We start from the raw sequence: 7639 nt of genomic DNA on the forward strand, positions 1-7639 counted from the left end.
ATATATATATATATATATATATATATATATATATATATATAATAGTGAAGGTAGGAGTCGTACGCACACTCCCTAACTCTGTAGCTCCTATTATTTTGTGTGTGTGTGTGTGATGAGAAGAAATAGATGACCTCTTATGTAAATATTACATAAAACACAGGAGAATTGTCAGGTACACATTTCCAACAGATGCTTAGGAGTAAAAACTTCAGAAGGAATATATGACATGGCACATTATTTTAGAGATATCTCAGGAAAGAGACAATTGATGTGAGATGCTCCCTTTTGAAGAAGGAGGTTCTTTCAGATAAAGTAATAAAGAATCCTGGAGGCAGAACCCTTGCAGAAAATTTTCCATTTAGTATATTTGAAGAAAGAGGGAAATAAACAATATAGTAGAATTCCCTTCAGAGATGAAGATGACAGGGAGAAGGGAGTTCATTTTTGGCTTTGCCTTGGGAGATGGACAATCCCTAGAGTGATGAAAAACCTTGAGTAAATTTGGAGTCCCTAAGGAACTAAAGACAGATGGATGGTCTAGGGTGTGAATACAATCCTCTTATTTCCTTTTCCACAATGAATCTAATCCCAAGGGGAAGAGACTGAGCAAGCTTCTACTCTACTTATAAGCAGGTGCATTGTATCATTAAACTCACATTCAGTCATCTGTATTTTATCAAGTGGCAAATGATATAAAGACTATTCTCCACTGCTTCTTGAGAGAACTCAAAGTCATAATCAGAAATTATGACCTGCAGTTTGGAAAGGTTTCTGGGGGCATACCTGAATTAAGCGTATGTAACATCCTTTTAGAACAAAGGGACCAAAACCTTAGAACCTGAAATTGCCCCTCCAGGACTTCAGGGGTAAAGACAATGATAAGGGAGTACTGAGATATTGTGATCTAAGGAGGGCGAGTCTTGAATTTCATTTATGAATGTCCCTCTTGTTATAAGATAGAAATCCAGAGATCAATATTATGTAACTTTCTTTTTGTTTTTTTGCAGTTCTGAGATTCAAGTGAGGAGGAATTTGATCAAGGGGAAATCAGGGAATGTTCAGAGAGTTGAGGGATGCAGGGGTACAATATCTTTGTCAGTAAGTTCCCTCTCCGTGGATGGAACTCTCACTCTTCTGGATTTGTGGCTTTTATTCTGTGTCTCCCTTCTCCTTTTGTTTTTCCAGTGGTCATGTTTGTCTATGGTAGGACTAGACTTCCCTTTCTAGGCTAAATTGTGTAGTATTAGTTCTGTTTAGCTTATAAACCTCTAAAAAAGGGGAGAGTTCGTGTTTCCCAGTATCATGATAGAGGTAAAGGCAGAATTCCTGGGTCCAGATTTGGTTAGTCTCAGTCCTCAGATATTCCCAGTATATATTCCCTTTTGTAGGTCAAAATACTGTGGGAAGAGCTGGCTTTTTCTCTAATGTAATCCTGTTTCTCTATACTCACAGATCCCCTTGGAGAAGAATGACTCCTACAAACTCCTCTTTTGTGACTGAATTCATCCTGGTAGGCTTAACAGACCTACCATATCTCCGGCTTCCCCTGTTTGGTTTCTTTCTACTCATGTATGTGGTCACTGTGTTGGGAAATTTGGGCTTGATAACTCTAATTAGGCTGAATTCACACCTCCACACCCCGATGTACTTTTTCCTCTTCAATTTGTCCTTCATAGACCTCTGTTATTCTTCTGTGTTTACACCCAAAATGCTTATTAACTTCACATCAAAGAGGAATATTATCTCCTACAGGGGATGCATGACCCAGCTTTACTTTTTCTGTTTCTTTGCTATTTCTGAATGTTATGTGCTGACATCAATGGCCTATGATCGCTATGTGGCCATCTGTAACCCACTGTTATATAATGTTGCCATGTCCCCCAAAGTGTGTTCCAGCCTTATGCTTGCTTCATATTTGATGGCATTTTCAGGTGCCACGGCTCACATAGGATGCATGCTGAGACTGACCTTCTGTGGTGCAAACACCGTCAACCATTATTATTGTGACATCCTTCCTCTACTCCAGCTCTCCTGCACCAGCACCTATGTGAATGAGCTGGTAGTTTTCATTGTGGTGGGCATAGATATCATTGTGCCCAGTGTCACCATCTTTGTCTCTTATGGTTTCATCCTGTCCAGCATCTTGCGCATCAGCTCCACTGAGGGCAGGTCCAAAGCCTTCAGCACATGCAGCTCCCACATAGTTGTTGTTTCTCTCTATTTTGGATCTGGTGCATTTGTGTATCTTAAACCATCTTCTGTTGGGTCAATGGGTGAGGGAAAAATATCTTCTGTCTTTTATACCAATGTGGCTCCCTTGATGAACCCCTTCATTTATAGCTTGAGAAACAGACATTAAACTTGCTCTGAGAAAAACCCAGAGTAGGAGAATGTTTTGATCATAATCACTGTATGTGGGTATAGTTATAGGAGTTACAGGACTGGTATGTTCGATTTCTTTTGTCAGAATAGTTTAGGTGGGAGTGTTCATATCCTGTATCTTTGTTATCACCATGATGGAAATTTGATTTTCCTGTCAGTTTATTTCTAATATTTTTTGGTAGGTAGAGTAACAAGTAGGGCTCCCCAATTCCCTCCTCTGCTTCAGGAATTCTGGGATGGAAACTGTGTAGAGGTGTGGAAATTCTCAGTGTGTTAGGGCATGTACTCCCCACCATTAAGAGAGCCTCTTAATTCTTGTTCTGACTAAGTCTTTTGGTCCAGTAGACTCTTAATTCCTTGAGAGCCATATAGCCCATAAAGTTCACCAACATGTTGCTGTAGCCAAAGTCATTACCATACTAGAATATGAACTTGACTAAGTGGTCATTGAGGACAACCCCAGCTCCAGTGTGAAAGATGGAAGATTGGGTGTAATTTTTAAAGTTGCAAGTGACTATCTGATCCTCAGTGAAGCCCAGGAAGCTCTTGAGGGGGTCCTCTGATGACTACTTCACTGGCTTTTTGATGTCATAGTAGTTGACAGCTTTCTCCAGGTGGCAGCTCAGATCCACGACTTTACACGTTGGGGGCGGGGACATGCAAGGCGATGCCAGTGAGCTTCCTATTCAGCTCAAAGATGAAGATGCTGATATTCTTGGTCCCAGCTTCATGTAAGGCACAGACTTCTGCATTGGACTCCACAGCACACTAAACAGCAGCATCACCCCATTTGATGTAGGTGGGATCTTGGTCCTGGAAGACGAAGGTGGGCTTTGCATTGATGACAAGTTACATATTCTCTCCTTTACTGTGCCTTTGAGTTTGCCATGGATGGAATCATACTGGAACATGTAGGTCATGCAGTTGAGGTCAATGAAGATGTCCTTGACAGAAATAGCATTCACTTTCTCACAGTTAAAAGCAGCCTTGGTGATCAGGTGCCCAATACCACCAAATATACTTACTCCAACCTTTACCATCTTGTCTTTGGGATGGTGCTGTCACTGCACCAGAAGATGTGGCTGTGTGTCCAACAGGGAGGAGCACAGAGCCCAGTTTGTTTCCAATTTCTTGATAGAAGATCTTTCTTCCTCATCATTTTCACAATGTCTTTTTTTTTTTTACCTCTTTAACCATTTACAAATAACATCAATGAATAAATTTATCTCTTTTTTATTGTTATGGGTTTTTTTTTCTCCTGGAAAGGATAAATAGTTCTGTAAATGATCATGTAAGGTAACAGTATGGTGTTCTTGTACCCATGGTGGGGGGTTCTTATACTGTGCTATTGGAATCAGAATCAGATATCTGTACTCCTGTCTATATACCTCCCTGGCCTTCAGTGTGTTTCCTTGAAATGTCATTGTTTCACAGAATCAGCAGGTTCCAAAAAATCCATAAAATATAATCTACTTTCCAACTAAATGCTATATGTTAAGCACCTTTTGGCAGAGATTTCATATTTACCATAGGACACATGAGTGATCCTCAATATGTATTTATTGCACAGATGTGATAGCGAAGCTGAGAAAAGTTAGTGGATGTTGTCATATAGCTTATTAAGAGAACATCTAGATAAAGTGTAGCCTCCTGATTCTAAGTCTACTGCTCTTTCAAATACACTTTTTGTCTACTTCATTTTATTATTTTTATTTTTAGTTTATTTCAATAATCCTAAAAATGAGAACATTTTTTATTTTGAAAGTTGACTGTGCTTTGTTGGCTTACACATAAATATCCCTCAGGGTAATGGTTGCTTTAGGAAAATAATGTGATAGTTCTTTTTCTTGTCTAAGAGAAGTCCTATTGGGCTAGTAGAGGGATGATTGACTGAAACAGTGAGCTTTTTGCAAATTAATTAAAAAATATTTTAGAATGTTTTCAAGTACTAGTAGTTAAGAGGCGAGGGCATGGGAGAGAAAGGAACCCAGCAACAAACATTAGGCCAGGACCCAAAAACCACATGGACAATAAAAAGAAATCTCTCTGTAGGAAAGGACTATGAGGTTTAAAACCACCTTTCATCTGACTTTGTCTCCTGCTCTCCAGAGTACTGCAGTTCCCTCAAACCCTGCCCCGTGTCTATACAGCTGTGATAAAACTTACAATGCACAATGATCCTGCATAAGGGGACAAAGGCCAAAAGGCCAAATTGGTAGCCACGTTTATGAGGAAGCAGGAACACAAGGGACAGGAGCTTAAATAGTGTTTGGTATTTCAAAATTCAAGTCAAGTTTCATTCTTCTACATATAGCTGTACAGTTTACCCAGCACCATTTATTGAAGAGACTGTCTTTTTTCCACTGTATATTTTTTCTTGTTTTGTCGAAGATTATTTGACCATAGAGTTGAGGGTCCATATCTGGGCTCTCTACTCTGTTCCACTGGTCTATGTGTCTGTTTTTATGCCAGTACCATGCTGTCTTGGTGATCACAGCTTTGTAGAAAAGCTTGAAATCAGATCACATGATGCCTCCAGTTTTATTTTTGTTTTTCAACATTTCCATAGCGATTCAGGGTCTCTTCTGATTCCATACAAATTTCTGGATTATTTGCTCCAGCTCTTTGAAGAATACTGGTGGAATTTTGATTGGAATGGCATTAAAAGTATAGATTGCTCTAGGCAGTATAGACATTTTAACAATGTTTATTCTTCCGATCCAAGAGCATGGAATGGTCTTCCACCTTTCTGTGTCTTCTTCAGTTTCTTTCATGAGTGTTCTTAGTCTGGAAGTTTTCCTTCTTCTTCAATTTTTTGAAACAGCTTCAGGAGAATAGGTGTTATTTCTTCTTTGAAAGTTTGGTAGAATTCCCCAGGGAATCCATCAGGTCCTGGGCTCTTGTTTTTTGGGAGGTTTTGATCACTGCTTCAATCTCGTTACTAGATATCGGTCTATTCAGGTTGTCGATTTCTTCCTGGTTCAATTTTGGGAGTTTATAGTTTACCAGGAATGCATCCATTTCATCTAGGTTGCTTAGCTTATTGGCATATAACTGTTGAAAATGAACTTTTGGGACTTCATCAAAATCAAAAGCTTCTGCACAGCAAAGGAAACAGTCAAAAAAACAAAGAGGCATCCCACGGAATGGGAGAAGACATTTGCAAATGACAGTGCAGACAAAAGGTTGATATCCAGGACCTATAATGAACTCCTCAAACTCAACACACACAAAACAGGCAATCATATAAAAAAAAAAAAAAGGGCAGAAGATATGAACAGAGACTTCTCCAACGAAGACATACAAATGGCTATCAGACACATGAAAAAATGTTCATCATCACTAGCTCTCAGGGAGATTCAAATTAAAACCACATTGAGATATCACCTTACACCAGTTAGAATGGCCAAAATTAACAAGACAGGAAATAAGATATGTTGGAGGGGATGTGGAGAAAGGGGAACCCTCTTACACTGTTGGTGGGAATGCAAGTTGGTGCAGCCTCTTTGGAGAACAGTGTGGAGATTCCTCAAGAAATTAAAAATAGAGCTTCCCTATGACCCTGCAATTGCACTCCTGGGTATTTACCCCAAAGATACAGATGTAGTGAAAAGAAGGGCCATCTGTACCCCAATGTTTATAGCAGCAATGGCCATGGTCGCCAAACTGTGGAAAGAACAAAGATGTCCTTCAAAGGACGAAGGGATAAGGACAATGTAGTCCATATACACTATGGAGTATCATGCCTCCATCAGAAAGGATGAATACCCAACTTTTGTAGCAACATGGACAGGACTGGAAGAGATTATGCTGAGTGAAATCAGTCAAGCAGAGAGAGTCAATTATCATACGGTTTCACTTATTTGTGGAGCATAACAAATAGCATGGAGGACATGGGGACTTAGAGAGGAGAAGGGAGTTGGGGGAAATTGGAAGGAGAGGTGAACCGGGAAAGACTATGGACTCTGAAAAACAACCTGAGGGTTTAGAAGTGGCCGGGAGGTGGGAGGTTGGGGTATCATGTGGTGGGTATTATAGAGGACATGGATTGCATGGAGCACTGGGTGTGGTGAAAGATAATGAATACTGTTATGCTAAAAATAAATAAATTTAATTTTTTAAAAAAGAAAGGAATCTGTCACAATTTGGCTTATCCACCAAATGTTTCTTTCACGTTTTCATTGCTCTCCCAGGTGCTATATGGAGGTTTTGTAATGTAAAATCCATAGAGGAGTAGCACAGAGAAGTTAAAACACAGGAGTGATTTAGCTGTTTCCAGGTCCTCCAGCCCTGCTACATTACCTGTTTATTTTTTTATTGTATTCATGTAACCACCATATAGTACATCATTAGAATCTGATGCAGTGTGCAATGTTTCATTATTTGCATATAACACCCTGTGCTCATCACAACACGGGCCCTCCTTAATACCCATCACCTGGTTTAAATAGGAAATGCCTTGTGCTTTTATCCTACCCAGAGAAATCCTGTGGTCTCCATACTATTTCTAGAGCCTTCCAGGAAGGAAGAGTCACAAAAAGAGATGTCTTTTCTCCATCATTTGCTTTCTAAATCCCTTCATCTTGACTTGATACAGCAAAGGCGGTCCTAAGGGGGAAATACATAGCCATCCAAGCCTCTCTCAAAAAAATTGAAAAATCCAGAACACACCAGCTGTCTTTACACCTTAAAGAACTGAAGAATCAACAAATCAAACCAACTCCACACATGAGAAGGGAAATAAGATTAGAGCAGAGATCAATGAGGTAGAAACCAGAGATACAGTAGAACGTATCAATGAAACTAGAAGCTGGTTTTTTGAAAGAATCAGTAAGATCGATAAACCATTGGCCACCCTAATCCAAAAGAAAAGAGAGAAAGCCCAATTTCATAAAATTGTGAATGAAAAGGGAGAGATCACAACGAACACCAAGGAAGTAGAAACAATCATCAGAAGTTATTATCAACAGTTATATGCCAATAAGCTAAGCAACCTAGATGAAATGTATGCATTCCTGGAAAACTATAAACTCCCAAAATGGAATTACCTGATTGACCAACATCTAGTAATGAGAAGAAATTGACAACCTGATTGACCAACATATAGTAATGAGATTGAAGCAGTGATCAAAAACCTCCCAAAAAACAAGAGCCCAGGGGCGCCTGGGTGGCTCAGTGGGTTAAAGCCTCTGCCTTCACCTCGGGTCATGATCTCAGGGTCCTGGGATCGAGCCCCACATCGGGCTCTCTGCTCCGC

At 39.8% G+C, this 7639-nt stretch overlaps 1 pseudogene; it reads left to right on the top strand.

Annotated features, from left to right (window-relative positions):
• The first annotated feature begins 1435 nt into the window (after positions 1 to 1435).
• LOC132008701 (olfactory receptor 8B3-like) lies at positions 1436 to 2399 on the top strand (annotated as a pseudogene).
• The last annotated feature ends 5240 nt before the right edge of the window (positions 2400 to 7639 follow it).

The sequence above is a fragment of the Mustela nigripes genome, unplaced genomic scaffold (assembly GCF_022355385.1).
Source record: "Mustela nigripes isolate SB6536 unplaced genomic scaffold, MUSNIG.SB6536 HiC_scaffold_705, whole genome shotgun sequence".
Lineage (NCBI taxonomy): Eukaryota > Metazoa > Chordata > Mammalia > Carnivora > Mustelidae > Mustela > Mustela nigripes.